The 19,436-nt window shown below is 43.0% G+C and overlaps 1 long non-coding RNA gene across 1 annotated transcript in view; it reads left to right on the top strand.

The window, feature by feature from the left end:
• Positions 1 to 349, top strand: part of LOC116993280 — a 93,688-nt gene extending 93,339 nt beyond the window's left edge. The window contains exon 3 of the long non-coding RNA XR_004417248.1: positions 291 to 349. This is a non-coding gene — a long non-coding RNA (uncharacterized LOC116993280). The remainder of the gene's footprint in view (positions 1 to 290) is intronic.
• The last annotated feature ends 19,087 nt before the right edge of the window (positions 350 to 19,436 follow it).

Below are 19,436 nucleotides of genomic sequence, written 5' to 3'. Positions count from 1 at the left end.
CCACATATTTGTTTCCCTGCAACATTATTAATTTTAATCAGCAAAGATTTTAGAAAAGAAAGTTTATCCATTGTTACTTGTACTATTGTGTTCATGTTTTTTCAAACTTAGCCAGGAAGATAAATGTGCATAAAGCTCATTTTATTTTTTCTTATCTTTACTTAATTTCTTTTCTGAAACTGAAGGGCTATTTAATGGCATAAAAAACCCCTCTGCTTTCAGAAAAATTTAAGGGCTACCAAAGAGAATGAGGATGTTTTTATTTAACTTTCATTTTTTTTTGATTGCAGAAGCCAAATTCTGAAACAGACCTGAGAGTGTTGGGAGAAGCTACAAACTTCTGATGTGGTAGGAGGAGCTTTTCTCATCCTTTTCCTTTGCATATGTTTTCATGTGTGTGTTGGTATGTTTTGAAGTCTTCCTTACAAGGAACATTTTGCAAAGTGCTCCTGTTTACTACACATTGCCTGTAGAATCATTCAAGTAAATTGAGTGTACTTTTGCCTAAAGTTAAGCATGAGCTTGGAATCAAGCACATCCTAAAATCAGGGCCTGTATCCAGAAGCATTAAGCTCCATGGACTCAGTGTTTTTTGCATAAGGAGACTCTCAGAGGTTACAGAAATTTGGGGTCCCAGAGCCTGAGCTGCTCACTGAGTTCAGAGGGAGCAGACACTCCTTTGTGCTGTTCAGGTTATCCTGAATGTCGCAAGAGACATCTGCAGAAGGGTCTACTTAAGGAACTATGATTTAACTTTTGTTTCTTACCTGCTGGGGTCTGGAAGAACATTTTGTGCTATCTGTTTGACTGATGGTCTGAGAGGTCCTACTCTGTGGGGCTCATAATTCCAACCAAAGGGAAAACCTCCATCAAAGACTTAAAAAATCTCTTTTCTCACATATTTAGCCTGAACTAGCAATAACAACTTCGATGCAGGGCATTTCCTGAGGATTAATGACCGTCTGGGGTCATCATCTCCTCCCAGTTAGTTATTAATCCTCAGGAAATACTCTGTGCCTTGATCATTATTGCTTAATTAGCATTGAGAATGTGGGGGGTTTAGGTTTCTTTTCATGCATCCTGTGAATTGCTGGGGTGGGGGTTTCTTTCATTAACTTGCCCTTTTCAGCCTGAATGGGACCATGGGCTTTGCTTACAGTTTGCAGGTTTGAGAATCCAGTCACAGGGCTAAACCTTCTCAAGCAATGTGAAAGCTCCACTAAGAGCCCACATCTGCAGCACATCAAGAAGTGTCCCCCCTTCAGCCCTGCTGGAAAACATCGGGTGCCATGGGGGCAGTAGCCAGAGTCTGGGAGCTGAGGATGCTGAAAAAGGGCAGGGAAAGTTGGAGGGTGGAGGAGGGAGAAGAAAAGGAAAGGAGGGAACCTCCAAAGAGTGGAGGAGTTAGGAACTGCCAATCTCAACAACCAATTTTATCAGCCACCAAAAGAAGCTCTCGTGTCATATGAAATTTTGGGAAAAGTTTGGAGTCCAAGCAGTCTTCAAGGAAACTCTGCCTGATTCAAATGACCCTGACTGCAGCAAGCCAAATCTATTTAGTTGCAAGAGCAGGGAGAATAAATTCAGACTTTATTCTGCCTTTCCCATCCCTGGAGGAGAGGAAGAGGATGGACAGAAGCATTTTCGAGCATTGTGTGGTGGGAGGGCTGTTCCCACCACCCATCCCATTACTCCATCATTATTTCCAATCAGACTGGCTGCCACAGCACTGGGAGATCCCCGCTGCATGGTGTGTTTAGGGTTGTTTATGGGATGTGTGGCTCCAACCCTACAACTTCAGGAGTGATGGACAGACCCTGACCTCAGGGATGAAGGCACTGCAAGTCTGGGTGCCCCCAGGCATGATGTGATTCCATCTGTTGATCTGTTTGTTATATAGTCTTAAGTATATTTTGAAAAGAAAATTAATTTTAAAAAGGAAATATCAAGTTTTCTGCTCCAAACAAAGCCATAATAGGATTTTTTCAAGACATTTTTAAAAAACATTTGTGTAGGACTTCAGTGGGGAGACAGCTGGGGATGTGTGGTGACATTTTCCCAGCCAGTGTTCTTCAGATCTCATTCCTCTCTCTGCTGTGGGAACCTCTCTCCAAGTCTCCTTGAAGGTCTTTTGGGTCCTGCATGTTTAAGTGAATATTTTAGCAATTTGGCCTTTATGTTTGGGACCAGAGGTGTAAATCATTTTCATGCCTCAGAGGAAAAACCCTTATCCTAAACAAATATCTGGCCTCACAAATATTTCTATGACTGGTGTGAAAATATGCAAACTTTGGTCCCTAAGTGCTGCTCTTCTTACTTTCCTGCCTAAATATTTGTATTTTGGGGGACAATATACTTCTCTTAGTGTTGGAAAAAATATTTTTTGAAGAAAGGGCATATTGTAAAAGGAATACCTGCTTAGTTGTTAGTTTGAAGAGTTTGTTAGTTTGAAGAGATTTGGAACAAAAATATATTTACTTTTTTTGAAGTCAACTGTCTGGGTATTTATGACCTTTAAATTTTTGCCTGAAAACCCCCAAATACATACATATAATATCGTGTAAAATCAATGCAAATAATTATTTCCAGTCATTTTGAAAATAGCTTTAGAAAGGCACAAGACTCCCTGAAACTGAAATAACTCCACCTAACCACATAGTAGTTATAATTAATTCAATAGATATAAAGAGATATGACTGGTTTTGACCTTAACCCTGATCAACATTAAATCTAATCCTCATTTCAACTCTGTTGTTAAGTATGTAAAAAGGCTTTTGACAGAGGCCCCTATATATTTAAATTCTCCATCATGTATCCTGCAATATTCTATCCAAATCTTGTTCTTGTAACCGACCTCTGACAGTCAATGTATGGTCAATATCAAACCATAAAAGGCATAAAAAGGGGAGAGGGAATAGAAAAAGAGTCATTATTCAGATGATATATAAATGTCCATTAATGAGACATTCCTTTGTACTTTGAAGTTCATAGCAGAGTTCGACATTGAATAGGTCTCAGGGGTTTTAAGGCTTCATCACACATATTTTTGCAGGCCCTTATTCTTACCAAAGAGCAGAAAGAAGAGACCTTGGTAAAGTGAGGAGGCTATAGCCCTAGATAAGATCAAAATTAAATGTATGGGAAGAAATTTCTGTGTGTGCTTGGGAGAGAAAACAACATCATAAATATTAGGGGTAGTAATCTGATGTAATAAGGCCAGTCTGAATGAAAGTCTGAAACCACAGCCACTAAAACCATTTCTGCAAAAAAGAAAAATTAAGACATCAGAGGAACTGCAGCATAGGTGAGCAGTCAGGAATCTGTGGTGATATCTGACCCTGACTGTGTCCACACCCGAGCCCAGGGATCCCACTGGCATTCCTGGGAAAGCCAAAGCTGTTGGAAGTGTGTGGGAAGCTGGGAGCCCAAGTCTCACAGGTCCAGGAATTTTCATGGATCTGTCCACGGGCCTCTGGCCCTCTCAGTATCCTCTGTTTGCCTTCTCTCACCTCATAGTCTCTGAGTTCCTCAGAAGTAATTATGTCCTCTCACAAAACCAAGTCTATATTTCCCTGAAGCTCAGAGAGCAGAGAATCTCCTCCATTATGTATAAGAAAAGATGCAGTCCAGCAGTGCCCTGGCTTGAGCCCTCCAGCATGAGAAGGCGAACAAGAGCCAATAACAAGAACTGTAGGGGAAGGAAATCTTTGAAGATTTAGCATGCAAAATGCCATGGGTAAGAGCTGTCCCTCTGCCTCTGGCTGCCCCACAGCCTCCAAGTTCCCAGCACACTTGCTGGTAGCTGGGCCTGGATGTGCTCAGATGAATTAGTACAGAAGAGTCAGAGCAGGAAATTGGAACAGACCTTAGCTTCATTTCTCATTTTTTCAGAACAGCGTCTGCATCCTGATGTCCTGGTTTAGGGGACAGTATTGCCAGAAAAAGAAAAGGCGAGAGGTTTTCCCCAAAATGGATAGTGAAAAATTCCCTCCCTCCCAGTTTACTATAATTTGGAAATTAAGGAACTCTCAGGCAATAGGTATGGGTTTTAGGAATAACAGTTCTTTACTGATACATCTGCAAGACAAACAAGAACAACATCAGCTATGAACAGATCAGTGACAAAATGGAATGAAACTCAGTCTCCGTCCTTTTGTCCGGTCAGGCCACACGGTCCCGGTGGAGCGCGGGCGGAGTGACTTTTTTTCTCAGTTGCAGGAACTGCAGCAGCAGGCAGGCGGTAGTGACAGGGCCGTCCCATGTGGGAGACAGATGAAGGAAAAGAAACCTCCGCTCACCATTTGCATCCCGGTTCTCAGTGCTGTTCTCAGAAGCAGGAAACTGTAGCAGTGTTGGAGTGCAGGGCCTGGTCGCACCACGGAGAAAGAAAGAAGTTCTCTCCTCCGCATTCGGGCTGGCCAGCGTGAGTGGCTCCTTGCAAGGACAAAGCGACTTACAGCTATTCGTCCCCACCCCCTCTTTTGTCTTGAGCAATTAGAAACCAGGGAGCTGCCCAGCCATGTTACTTTGACATGCTAATGGAAAAAATTCTCTCCACTGAGGGAAAGAGTAAAAAACTCCCCCAACCCCCAACACCTGATTAAAGATTTGTGTGAAAACACTTTGGGAACAATTTTCAATACTTTTATCCATATTGGGTAGCTATTCTGTCTTCCAGTTGCAGTGAGAGAAGATCTGACTGGGATTTTGCAAGACTGTAAATCAAATTGGAGAATTTTTTATCCCAGAGTTTACTGAAGTGGGTTACGCCTGGAATTCCCTTTGGCCAACATGATTCCCAATTTTCAAAATGCATAATAGTCAAGAAACATGTGCTGAGGTTCCATGTGTTGCAGTCTGGTTGGAAGAAGAATCTAAACTCCCATTTTTGTACCTTTGGATTGCAATGATATTAAGCTACAGGATGGAAAGGACTATGTGAAACTGTGAGGTCAGGGGAAGGCTTGCCTTGCCTGGAGTGAAGGCAGTGTTTTATTTTCCATCAATCATAACATTTTATATTATTTTTAATCCACTCACCTCTGGAGAAAAGTTTCATTCATCTTGAGATAAGAACGTGTTGCTTTTTTCTTGCTTCCTCTCCACTCTGCTCAGAAAGTATGTGGCTTTTTGATCTACTTAGTGAAAGACAAAGAAGATGACCTGAATCAGGGCTTCTGGGTTTTATGATCTGATGCTGGCAACCCAGGTCTGCATCAAACTTGTGAGATCTATTTCCTAGATCCCCATTAAACATACAGGTTGAGAAAAAAGTGGATAGGAATGGCGAAACCTTTGTTTGCCTTTGAAAATCTACCCCTGTTTATTCAGTAGTGCTCAAAAAGCCAGGTTTGGGATTTTTTTATTATTATTATTATTATTTTAATCCATTTTCTTCTTGTTTTGGAAGGCAAAAAAGGTTATCTTTCTGATCTGTACATGGTGTGAATACCAGATGTTATCATCACTTGGTTGTAGCTTTGCTGGTACAGCATGTTTTGCTTAATGAAGCAAAAACATGGTTGAAATTAGTTCTGTGTGATACATGTCATCAAGCTTTATGTATTTGCAAATAATAAACAGTTTGCAAAGCATGGCTTGATCTTGTGGGTTGCAGCTTACTGTCACTTTAATAGAGGTTTCAGAACACTACTGGCAGTGTAGGGTCTGTGTCTAAGCTGGAAAGCACCTTTGTAAAATTAAGAAAGGCACATTTCACCCACGGCTTGCTTTGTTGGGAAAGATGGACTCTGTCTCATGGCAGCTGTAGTTTGAGTAAACACAAACTCTGGCCCAGATTTCATAACCATCATTTCCTCAAAGCTAGCAGCACTAACCCAAACTATAGTTTTATTTGGCTAACCCCAAAGTAGGATGTGGTTGCCAGCCTCTGGAGCCACATGATCGGGTTTCAAGCAGACGCCACCAGAACTGTGGCGTTGTCTTCGTCAGGAAAATCCTGGATGTGTGAGTCCCAATGCCATCATTGTGTTTAACAAATAAACTTAATCATAACGACAGGTATGCTCCAATTAAAGCTGCCTGCTCCTCATCCTGCACTGGGAAAGTCCAGGAATGCCACACAACCACTGGGCTCAGGAGGAAAAAGGTGTTAGAAAGGGAAGATTGCCAAGGGAAAAGGCCAGGTCGTAAGGGGGGACCTCGTTGCTCTGTACAACCACCTGGAAGGAAGTTGCAATGAGGTGTTGGATTTTTCTCCAGCAACAAGCGACAGAACAAGAGGAAATAGCCTCAGCTTTTGCCATGGGATGTTTAGGTTGGATATTAGGAACTATTTCTTCACTGGAAGGGTGGTCAAGCATTGGAACAGGTTGTCCGGGGAAGTGGTTGTGTCACCATCCCTTGATCCTGGGAAGTCTTCAAAACCATGTGGGAGTGACACCTGGAAATTCAGTTTAGTGGTGAACATGGGACTACCCTGTCAATGATTGGACCCAATGATCTTAGAGGTCCTTTCCAACCTAAGTGTTCCTATGATTCCAGGATTCTCAGCAGACTTCCCGCTCTGCCATAAGCACAGGTCTCTGCACAGTGCTGCCAGACACAGGGTACAAGTTCCCTTTCTCAAACAGGAGGGTTGAAACATCAAAATTGTTGGCGTGTTGCTACATGGTGCCGTGTTGCTCCCCTTCTCCTGAGCATGCAGAGCACCCATGTTCAGCCCAACCTCTGCCAGCTGATTTCCACAGGTGATGGGCAAGAGCTTCAGGACAGGGCCAAGCCAAAGGCCAGATCACTCTGGTACAAGCTGTTGCTTCATTGTTTGAGGTGGAAATAAGCTGATTTTGTCTCGCTAAGAGCAAGACTCCTCAGGCTTTTCTGTTCTCACTTTCTCCCCACCCACTTGGCTTTTCCTTTTCTATGGCAAACACCTCAGTGAGCTGAAGGGATGAACAGATGATGGAGTCCGTGCCCCCAGTTAATGACCAGCACTATATTCACAACCTCGTTTGGTTTTGTTCCTCTTCGCTGCTTCAATGGTGCCGATGAGAAGGAATTAATTTTATGGAGGACAACTCAGTGAATTAAATGAAAAACTGCTCACTTGGTTGGAAAGGCTTTGACAGACGGCACAGCAGCCGGCCAGATTTGAAAAACTTTACATCTCCTGGACGTGGGGAGAGAAGGAGGCAAGAAAAGTGAGGGAAGGGAAGGTCATTGCAGATAAGCCGCAAGGCAACTATTCCAAGGTCTCTGAAAAACAATAGAGCAAGCTGCAGTCTCTTATTTTGATTCATGGGTCTCCCCTCCCTTTTGTTCCTTGTTGCACTAAATCTGTTCCTTAGCCCCCCTCATTTCAATAAACACCCAATAAGAAACTAATCATCGTATGGTGAATTAGAGAAGAAGAAAGGATGCTCAGAAGAAATGTTACCGGTCATGGAAAACTCTTGTGCATTGTAACCATCTGGTGCACCACAATTACTATGAATGGAATAATTGAGTCCCAGATAACTTCTTTTGGGTACAAATAATAGCCATCACCCTGATTTGTATTCTTCACAACAGCATCACCCCATCATTTCACATCACATCTGCACATTTCTTTGATTGGGCACTGTGCTACCAATAAGTTACTACACTTAATTAAGCCCACATAATTCTCTTCAAATGAGCAGAAAAGTTTGTGTATAGGCCAAAAAAGAAAGGGGGCTGCAAATGAGACTTTAGTGACTCCACTTTGTATGAGGTGTTGAGATTGATGGTGATCCCATGCCACCAAGGTTTTCATTCAGCATTGGAAAAGTGTGAAAGCATTAGGCAGCTCAACAGCTGTGTACAATCTGAGAAAGGCCTGATTTCAGACAAACATTCTCCTGGAGGTGATTGAAACCCCATTGTAGCATAATCTTGCTTTTCAGAAAGTGTTACAATACGTTTGATTTGATTTCTCGGGTGTCTGGCTTTCACAGCACCTTTAGAAGCTCTGTAAGAAACTGAGAAATGGAGTGCTCTGCAGAGCAGCATTGTCTGCTCCTCCTCAAGCATGTTTCACTCGAACTCTGGGGGAAAGAATTGACAGACAACAGGCAAATGTAAACCTCAGAGTAAATATTACAGCAAATAAAAACTTAGAGATCAGCTTGCTCAATGGGGAAGGATGAGGATGCAAAATCTTGAAAGAGATTTTTTTTTTTTCCTGTGGTTCCCTGTTTACTAGCTGAAGTAGTGCACATTCCTTCAGTTTGCATCACTGATGTGTTATCAATTCATATGGCTTATTAGTTCTTCATGGACCCTTCACACCTCAGAATGACAGGCCACACAGCCTGTCCTGGCAAATAAGGCACCAGGAATGTGCTGGCAAGTCCAGTTGCTCAGGATCAAGCCCAAGAAGCCTTACTGGAATGTCAGCGTCTATGGGAAGCACAATAGTAAACAAAGAACAGGGTTACAGAGAGAGAAACAACTTAAAATAAAGTGAGAGTAAACCCCTGTCTTGCTAAAAGAGACTTTTTTTTTTATCAATGTTTTCTCATTCCACCCAAGCAAATCTAGAGAGGCTTGAATATGTTTTTCAGAACAAGTGGCAAAATATCCCATGAATGCTGCAGAGGTCACTTCACACACTCGCTCTGCCCCTCATTTGTTTATCTAAATGCTGACAAATTGCAGCATTTTAACAACATATCTCTGGTACTGAACTTCATGTGCATGGCTTGCCCTCTACCATTGAACTGATAATGAGGCTAAGCATAAAGCCTTCATTCACTGCTATAAAGGCTTCTGACAGTGATGAATACCAAGTAGAAGAATAAGGTGGTTTACAGGAGAATATGCTATTGTGTAAAACCTCGGTGCTTTTTATCAACCCTTCTGCTCATTTTCAGTTCCTTCACGTTAGCCGTCTCCACAACCACCCCTGTGAGCTTTCCCCTCCTTACTTCTAATTTCAAAGAGGCTGTCTTGCAGCAAGTGCCAGCTAAGATGTTGTATCAGCATTTATTGCTGATTATCCTCTCTGAAATGCCCTGGACCCCTTTAATTTCACCAGAATGATGATAAACATTTAAAATAGCAGTAGGCTGAGCCATTTCTCTGTGAGGTAATTCCTGCCCCAGCCCTGGAACAGCAGCTGTCTGTCACTAGGACATCTTTCTTACAACAAAAGCAGCCTTGTCTTGGCATTTCTTTGCAAAAGCATCAACTAATATCCCTTTTAGATGGGTGTGTTTGTAGAAGAGGTGACTTCTGGGATGTTTTGTTTTAAATTGCTGGCTGCAATGAATCCGATTAACATTTCATTGTTCAGGTCTGAGCTCACGGCTGGTTCTGGGAGCTGAGGGAAATGTGGGGAAAGGATGCTGGCAGATCCTGACAGAATATCTAATTTGACTAACTAAGGACCTCCCCCAGTGCTTTTATCCTTTGGGCCGTGAAGTTTGTGCTCCTGTCTGCCCCCCATATCACCCACCTGTGAGCACAACTGTGAAGCCTTTTACTCTAAATAGGATCTGGATATGTCTCAGTTTGTGCTGGTCCTGCAATGATTTGCACTCAGATTCATCTGTGCCAGAAGGACACAAGTGTAGAGGGATGGACACTGCCATGGAGCAATTATTTCCTACCTTCTTTTCTTCTTTCTGTTGTCTTCTGCCCAAGGTGTCCAGGTGTCTGGTCCTAATCACTTCTTGCTGACTACAGCACTTTTTTTCCAATTTCTCTTCTCTGGTTTTCCTCTGGCTCCTCTCTGCTATCAGTGTTGCCTCCTGGCTCCCTTCCTGCTTTTGGCCAGAAGCCTGCAAGGTTAATGCTGTCCCTGTGCTGGAAGAAAGGCTCGTGGAGTGGATGCTCTGACAGTGACATCTTCCTTCCAGTTTTCAGAAGCAGGTGGAAGCACCCCAGACATTTTCGAAGGTCCTCCAAACATGGCTGGAAGACACAGAAATGCTCAGTGACCTATGTGCTTGCTGCCTGTCACTTCTGCTGGCTCTTTTGGAAAACTCTGGTTATCAACTTCTTCAAAATTTCTTTCCCTTTTTACACCAAGAATATTCCTATCACTTTAAAATACATCTTCCCTTTAAAAAAAAAAAAAAATGTGAGGACGGAGAGGGGAATAGCATTTTATTAAATGTGCATGACACTGAGGATACAAAAACACCAGCATGGGATGAATTTACTAATCAAATGCAGACTTAGTCTGCATTGTAGTATGACGCTGGAAAAGAAATATCTCTTCAAAAGATTTATTTTAACTCCAAAGGATAATTAAGGGAGACAATGTTGAAATTCAGAGGAGTCCAGGGTGTGGCAGGGAGGGAAGCTGGAGTATAATTGATGCAAATAGGGAAGCAGAGCCTCATCCCAGGGCAGTGGGAAGAGTGGAGGGTCCATCCTGCTAAAAGAGTGCTTCAATCCAATTACTGTGCCTGGAGAGGCAAAGCAATGGTTAGAGCTGGGAGAAATTCAGCCGTTCTCCTACTGCTCCCACTGGAGGATTTTTGAAGGTTTTGCAGTGCAGATCCTTCATTCCTTACCCCAAATGTCACTATGGAGCCTGGCATCACAGGCCACAACCAGGGCAGGAGTAGTGGTGTAAGGACCTTCTCTTCCAGGTGCTCATGTCACCCTGCTGAGCCCCTCAGTGCTGTCCCCACAGGCCTCCTTTAAACCAAACCAGTGATTCCATCTGGGCTCATCCTTTTCCAGGTTTGTTTTTCAGCCTGGATCCACTCAGTGCCATGGTTTATGGGCTGCTCCCAAAAGCTGCAGGAGGAGCTCAGCCCTGGGAACCAGCACATGGGGTGGGCACAGGCTCTGTGAGCTGGTGTGGCTGCTGGTCCCCCACGTTCCTCTGCTAGAACCATAATTGCTTTTCTCACAGGCTTTGGTGGGAAGTTCCAATTCTTATTGTTCATCCTCGATCTGCCTTTCATTATGACGGCTGCAGGGTCCCCTCATTGCTGTAATGAGAACCAAGAAAAACACAACAATTCAAAAGGAAATGTGAAAATGCTCTTCAAAATCAGATGTGTGAAACACTAGAGCTAAAAGATATATGTGAAGTGCTAGTTAGAGGATGCTGGAGCAAAGGCAGATTAGAAGTTTGCTTTTTTTTCCTCTTTTCATTATTCTCCAGAAGGATGAATTCTCATTTTTGTTTCATGCAGAGTCTCTGAGCAATTCGAGCAGTATTTTTGTGTGCTGTGAAGTTGATGAGAGCTATTTTCACTTTAAAACTTTATTTTTTGGAGTCTCTGCTTTTTGGACTTGTGAGACATGGGATTTGGAAATGGAAACAGCTTTCACCCTGTATTTCTCTCTTTCAGGCAGAAAAGTCACAGGTTTACAAGTGGAAATTGACACAAACTACATGGGGCAAATACAGTGATTCCCTTTCCTCTTTGGAAGACTTTTCCAAATGCTGTTGGTTGGTTGTTTTATTTGTCAGAAAGCTTTGGTATATTGCACATGGCACATCACATTTGCCGCACAAGCCTCAGTCCCCCCAAAATGCTCATAGGCAACTATCCTGCGCCTTTGCTCTTGGCACCACCGAGTCAGTTTTCTCTGCAGCATCTTTGCATGTGTTATGAATCCTACCCCCTGACAATGGATGTGGTGGGGGCCTGTTGGATTGTGTTATGTGAGAGGAAACTGTGCACACCACATTTTCAAAGGGGAGAGATGCCTTCTGAAGAGGGCAGGGGGGGTTTCTGTGGATTAAAGCAGGGCAACCCTGTGTGGAAAACCAGCCATTCTTGTTGGCTTCTTATAAGCTGCCCACAGAGCACTGACAATGCCAGACACATGATGTATGGATTTTATTCCTTTTTAAAAAAAAGGTAATAAACCCCCTTCAAATTGTAAACTAGGTTACATCTTTCTGACACTGTTCCTGCAACAAATTCTCTTTGGTCTTATTTATGAGAAACTAGCGACTTCTAAAATGTAGATGGCTGAGTCCCAAGTTCTCGAGGTTTGCTGGGAGAAAGAGCTTTCACCAAAGCTGCAGTGGCAATGGGCTGTCCCTTGCAGCAATTAATCACAGGGGACATGTGCCGTGCCTCTGTCAGAGCAGGTCCCTTTTTCAGCCCCTACCTGCAGTGCCCAAAGGCAGCAGAGCCCATGGCAGGGTGGTGCTGGAATAACAAAAATGGGGGTGCCACAGCTCTGCCTGCAGAAATCTCACTCCACTGCTCCTCATGTCCATGTGGTCTCCAGTCTCACCCTCCCTTGGGTGCCAGGAGCACAGTAGGATTGAGTAACACTTAGGCTCAGTCTCAGGACTGAGTCCAGCTCTGCTGTTTGTAGCAGCAGAGTCAGGGCTCATCCATGACTGCCCTTTGCTCATTCTCTGCGGCTTCTGCTCCTCTGCAGGGAAATCCAAAGGTTTATAACAGAGGCAAAGCCTCCCTCCACTCCTCCCCCTTGCTCTCAGCAACAGAGATGTGCTGTATCGGAGATGATTTCAAAGGGATTTAATCAATCAGGGTGCCAGAGCTCTTCATGCGAGAGAGTTCTGTGTAATGGGAAAGCCTTTTAATGAACAGGATATGTGCAGCTTCAAGTTTCACTGCTGGATGTGCAGGAGAGCAAACCTTGGCACTGTGCAGTGCGTGACTTCACATCCCCGTGCAGCTCTTAAGGATGTTTAAACTTCTGCAGGTAGTTGGACTCACAAAATGTTTAAAAATAAGGAGAAAAGTAGATTGTGTGTAACAGGCTGTCAGTCAGCAGAAGGGCCCAGCCATGGCTTTTTAGTTTGTTTTGGTAAGGGAAGGTCAGGAAGGAGATTTGAACCACGAGCTGATTCAAAAATGTTTTATTTTTCGTAAACAACTCCATCTGGAACTAGTAAACTTTCAAAGTCTGAGCCAGCCCCTCACCACCTCGACACACCCCAGCCTGCCTGAAATGAATCCAGCAGCAACCATTGATTTCCACTGCCTTACAGAGTTGGGATATGACCACATCACCTCTGGGCCAGAAGAGAATACAATCACTCACTCTGAGTCATTACATAAGCTAAAGTATGTGATTTATTAAACCACAAAAAGTAGGTTGTGCTAACATAGAGAGTCTGACTTGAAACCACAGGAGGAGCAACATGCAGAGCTAAGGCTGGGACTCCCTCCTTAACCCATCTTGTGGTGCCTGGGCATTGTGAGGGACCTGTGAAATCACCCCTGCTTTGGAGACTCCCTGAAAGGCAGCACACAGAGGCAAGGATGGCATTTGAGCCCTAAGGCTGATTCTTCTTGCCTTTTCTTTTTCTTTGTGGGCCGGAGTTGTGTTTAGCAAAGTGACAATTTAATTTTCTCTTCTGGTTTGGTTGGATTCTGTTCTAGCTCTTCCTAGACTTGGCCCATTACCTTGGAATTCAAAAGAGCAAATATATAAAATTATAAATAATAGGAAACATTTGGAAATCTAAAATGTTTCAGTGAAATACACAGGCAACTCTCCCAAAGAGTCTGTGTTTCATTTCTCATTTTCAGTCTCAGTGAAGCTATGAGATGCCACCTATTAATGATTTCTTAGGGATTCCTTACTCTGTAGGTCATTGCACCAAGAGCACATGAAGTTTCCAAAGTGCAAGCAGCAAACAGCATCCTTGGTCTTCTCTGCCTGCATTCAGAGCATGCTCAGGCTGTCGCCCTGTTTCTCTTACTCTGTTCCCTAGGTCTAGGCTACTGATTCTTGCTGGAGACAGGACCAGTTCTGGGGCTTGCTGGGACCCTGCCCCAGTGTGGCTGTCCCTGTGCTGTTTAAAGGTTTTTTTGGAGAGGCTGTGTGCTCAGCAGTGTGCTGTTTACAGTAGAGGGGGCTGCAGCAGTGGGTTTGCATTCACAAATGTTGGTGCAATGCAAGGACCTCACTGAATGTTGCAATTGTTGCCTTCTGGCCCACACCACTGAGCATGAGACATGAGTTACAGACAGTGTTTTACAGTCCTGCCATCCCACTTAGACAAGAAGACTTGTACAAAGAAAACATGGAGGATTTCTGTGTGTTAGGTCACAAAATCCTCCTGGGAGTTAGGTGATGGGGATCCCTGGTGTGTGATGTTGGCATGGAAGTGATTCAAACATAGGACAATGTGTCAAACCTGAACAGATGAGGGCTGCATTCCCCTATGAGCCTGAGATCCCAATGCAAGGCAGTTTTATAGCATGCTGGGTTTGGTTTCTTCTGCTGAATATGAGGCTCTGAATAAACAGCATATAGGACACTTAAGACTGGAGTGGAATTTGGGTGGATGTAAGAGCTGTTTTACCCATCCCTGTTACTCACCTTTGTTGTGCTATATGGGACAGTTCTGGATGAAAAGGCAGCACCCCCCGCCAGGCAGCACTGACTGTGCTTCAAGGAAAGGAATTATCCAGGACTCTGCCTGCATAAGACACGTTTTTGAGGTTGACCATCATGCATTTTGTCCTGGCACAACTCTACAGATATTCTGAAATAGTCCGCATTGAGATACAGGGTTTGACACCACCATTTCCATTAGACCAGTTTTCAGGAAGTCTGAGCTCATCACGCCCTGGGAGTAGAAGTGGTGGATGCAGTTCTGGTGCCAAAGGGAGACTCATGTCAGAAACTTCTCCTTTAGTGAGCAAAATACCAGTGAGCTTGTCTTTGTGAGTGACAGTGACACAGCAGACAAGTCAGAGTTCATCCAATCATTCCTTCACCTGATTCCTCGGTCCCAACATCCTACCACCTTCATATCCTTAAATAAGAAAGGAGAAACATCTTATATTTTGCTGGGATGCATATAGTTATGTGTGTGTGTGTTTTGCTTGGGATATTTTTCTTGTTCTACAAACCAATACACCCAAAAAACATTTTTAAATTACTTAAATTAGTTATTTCTACACTACCATAACACTGAAAACCCAGTTACTGCAGCATCTTCTATTTTCAAGGGCTCCACAAAATATGAAAACAGAACAGTGCCAAAACTTAAAATGGAGGTGGCAATCTTCCTCACAGCTTGTCCATAAATAAATCTTTTGTAATCTCTTCTCCTTCTTTCCCATCTTCTCCACCCTATGTGCCATCTTCTAGAAATAGCATGTTGCTCAGGGCTTCCATTCAGTTTGAGTCAATGGGAACACCAGAAGACCCACACTGATGTGCCGAAGGGAATATGGCAAAAACAAGGAAGGGACCAGCAGTGTGTGAAGGATAATCAGGTCACCCATTAGGAACTCTAAAATTCCAGTGTGTGGCTGTGAAAATCCAGCCAAGCAGGTGTGTTTTCAGGTGGTCTGCTTTTTGGGAAAAAGCCCTTGGCAGGGGCTTGCAGGGCACCATCAGAGTCACTCTGACCCAGGGCTCTGGTCCCAAGAGTGGTAGATAAAAGGAAGCACAAAGCAGAAAGAAATTAAACTGTGAACCATCAAACCTTCTGAGAGCTCAAGCTCCTAGATGCTCCTGGCCACTGCAGGCACAGGACCCTGACTCTCAAAGTGTGACATTTTGGATAAGGCTGAGGGTGGGACTCTTTCTGCAGCCTCCTTCCTCCAAATAGAAGAAACCAAGTGTGTGTGTGTGATCAGGCACACTGGGGCATGGTGGGATCAGTGTCCCATTCCTGAAACCCTGGACAAATACTTGCTGTATTTGGGTGTCAGGAATAAACCTCTCCATGGCCATGCTGGCTCTGCATGGCTTCTGTGAGCTGGGGCAGTACTAGCAGGAGTTCCAAAAGGTGCCTGCTGCAGAGAGAGGGCTGGCCAAAAGGTTTGGGGGACACATTTTCCCGGTTTTCAGCAGGCAGAAGTGATTCCTAGTCTCTGCAGGGTGATCTTGTCATGCCCATCTGGACCTTTCCCTCATGCCCAGCACCTTTTATCAGGAGGTCCTAAGTGTCACCTGAGCCCTTTGGATAAACAAGGTTGCATTGTACATTGATTATTCCCATGAAAGAGCACAACAGCTCCTTTGAAATCATTACAACCTCCTGTCCAAGGGCTCCCGTGCAGACTCCTGCTCTCCCTGGCACAGGTTTGCTGCTGCTGGGAGAACTCTCTGCATTTCCAGAAGTACAACTGTAGTGCTGGAATAAAGCTCTCAGTTTGTTTACTGTGCTGAGCCCCTGTCTGAAGTCTGTTCTATTCATTGTGTGGAGTCTTCAGTTAGTAAAATGAGTTGTAAAATTATTATTGGAAAAGAAGTCGCTGCACATGGGAAGCAGTTGCTTTTGCAGACAGAAGTGCTTAATAGTTGTTAATATGCTCCCCCCATGTATTCCAGAGCAGAAGTTTGTGTTTAGGATTTGCAGCAAAAAGCTTTTGCAGGATTTATTAGTCTTTAAAAGATATAATTTGCTGCTATTTAGTGTTTGTGTATCATTTGTGTGCTTACAGCAAAGAAAGGAGAAAAATCCCCACTTCTCCCTTCCTCTGCCCTGAGCTGAGGCCCTGTGTGCCAAATCTCATGCAGCACAGAGGTTTTCTATAAATGGGTAATAATAAAGCCCTGAAAATAAGTTTGATATTTTTAATGGAAATGTTGACTTGACCTTAGCTGTAGAGAGCCACGAAAGGTGCTGCTGTAATAAAGGAATGACTTCATCAGAAAATCAGGAAATACTCATTCAAACCTCCAAATATATAAATATCACCATTTATTCCATTGTGAATCAAATGATGCCATGTCCTGTAATTAAGGATGCTGGCAGCCAAGTTGTATCATACACTCATTTCCATCACAGTACATTAATGGCTCAGCAACTTTTCCTTCTTGGTCACCTGCTCTGGCAAATGTCCTTGGAGCTTTGTTTCACAGCTTATTTGGTGGTGACAGATTCTTTATTTATTCCCTACCTGAGGGGCAGGGATTGCACTAATTGCCTCAGGCCAAGTGCTCCAGAAGTTTTATGTGCCACAGGGCAGCCACAGAACAATAAAAGTGGTGCAGCAGCTGAATGAGTTCTTCATGTGCTGATGGCAGGTGAGCCCTCGCCTACAACAGGCCTGGATGGGAAAAAATCCTCAAAAGTGGGCTGTACTGGCACCTGCTTAAAATTACTTCTTTTAAAAAACAGCACTAAGAATATTGGTCAGTGGAACACAGTAAACTGCTCCAGCAAGATCCCAGTAACACCAGTGAGTAAATCCAAAGATGTCCCAGCAAACCAAATTCAGAATTTAAAGAGCTGTCCTTGGGTCTGATGAAGGTTTATCCCAAATCAGCTGAGAATGTCCCCACAGATTTACTGGACAAGTAAGGAGTCACTGCATGGCTATGTGGATTCAACAGACTGTGAACAAATACCTGGGATCCCTGTGCCACAGTATTTTCCACTCAAGATAAATTTGTAGGGCCAAATCTTGACCTTGTTGAGACTGTCACTACTGCTCAGAGTAACATAAGGAGCCTTACTCCTCTCTCTTTTGATTTCTGGGTTCTAGCCTTGTATTTCCTTCCCAAGGACCTAAATACAAACCTCTGCCTTAGTGACTCATCAGCAAACATGCTAAAGGAGATGTCTTGATGCAGGAGAGAACAAACTTCTTTTTAAAATGGGTTAATAGAAGGGATTTTCCAGTCTCCGAAGGTTCCATACAAGTCCTGGTTCAGTTTGCTCACTTTCTCTTTTTTTTTTTCCCCTCCAGTCTGTTCATCATTTGGATTAGCATTACACCCTGAGATCATGAGGAGTGGTGGACAAATAAAGGGATGGTGTTTTTGCAAGTGGCTTGTTAGGTTTATTTATTTCCAGTGCTGATAATTCTGTTGGTAATTCTGCAGCTAGAAAATGAACATGACAGAGTTGCCCATATTGTTTTGGGGCTAAACTGAACTGAGAACCTGCAGTGATCCATTGGTATTAGATAAAGCCTCTGAAACATTTTTAGTAACACTCAGACAGTATTTAATTTACTAAAGAATTTATTCTGCTCCACTCTTCTCATTCAATTTTGCATACTGCTGAAAATTAAATTAATTTATTGCTGAACTGAGGTGCTGGGCTGGCAGAGAAAACTGAATTGCTTTCTGAGCTAAATCACGGCAGGGTCAAACTGGGGTGGAAGGAAGAGAGCAGGATGCGTCACATGTTGATTTTGTCTGCCATAGAATAAAATGAATTATTCAAATGATTGCTAAGAACAACAAAGGTTTTTAAATTTTGAGATGCAAAACAGGATGAGCATTGCAAAAAGTCACCTGCAAAGCACGTGAAGTGGTTTGTGTGGGGAGGGTCTGGGTCAGCTTTGATGGGCACTGTGGACTCCTCTCTCTCCAGCAAAAGTTTATAGACATTTTTTTAAATTTTAAAAACAGGAAATTATGGAATATTTAGAGCTAGAGAGAAAAAGAGAGATGAGCACTAGCACTTCTTCTCTGACATAAGTAACAGGATGACACTGGTTCATCCCAGCCAGCAATCTGGTACTCCCCAGCCAGACAAGTAATGCGTAAATATCAGTGTTAGGTTGGAATTTCTGCATCACTGCCTCTTGCAATGACTGCTTCTTGTCCCTGCTCTCAGTAGTCAATATTTCAAATTAACTGTGTATAAATACTTCTTGAAAGCAAATGTCAAAATCCCCTGCAGCAGTGGTTTTTGTGGACAGCATTGTAAATTTACATGCTTTTGCAGGAAACTGGAAAGGCTCAGACACTCCTCCAGATGCAGCACAGGGATTTATTTTTTTTCTTAGTGAAAGAAAAATGCAAATTCAGATTTTATCACTGGGAATTTTCTATGCTGTTTTTGCTGCAGTCTTCCAATCCCTCATGTGCCTTGATTCTGGTTATTTACCAAATCCAGTATTATACTGTAAGTACCTCTTAGAGCAAAGGATGGAGATCCATAAAATGGTCCTTTATTCTTCTTACACTGAGAGGATGCTGATGATCAAGATACTTTAATGTGCCTTTGCCATTCAGGTGTCTTTCCCACACTTGAGCCTATCTTAAAATCATTTAAAAAATCTCTTTGCAAATGTATCATCTCTTACACCAAGAAAAAAAAATGAGGAAAAAAAAAATAAGGAAAAAAAAATTGTTAAAGAGAATTTTAACAAGCTCTAGTAAATCTGATTGAATGGGAAATCTTCTATGAACATTGAACCAAATAAAACCTGCTCGCCAAATTCCTAACTGATGCAAATCAGAAGTCTCTGGAGGAGTGTTGCTTTACAACAGCTAGTATCTATCCCTGTGCATTCACTTTAATTCCTTCTGTGACTCGTGTAATTTAATATCTGTGAATGTTTAAGTAAATGAATTTTGTCCAAAAGGAAGTTTGCCAAAAAGTTAAAATCACACAAATATTTTCAAGTGCCTTTTAATGAGAAATTGGTGCAGCTGTCTTGAAATCACTTTGATTTTCTTTTTTTTTTTTTCTTATTGCTTCAGCCTCCAATCAGAGGGCACACAAATTATGTGACTTAGTGAAAAAAAATCTCACAAGATACTCACAGAAAAGTCACATTTGAAAGAGAATTATG

This window comes from Catharus ustulatus, chromosome 3 (genome assembly GCF_009819885.2).
Source record: "Catharus ustulatus isolate bCatUst1 chromosome 3, bCatUst1.pri.v2, whole genome shotgun sequence".
Taxonomy (NCBI): domain Eukaryota; kingdom Metazoa; phylum Chordata; class Aves; order Passeriformes; family Turdidae; genus Catharus; species Catharus ustulatus.
Note: the sequence above shows the minus strand (reverse complement) of the source record. Positions and strands in the feature narration are given on the sequence as shown.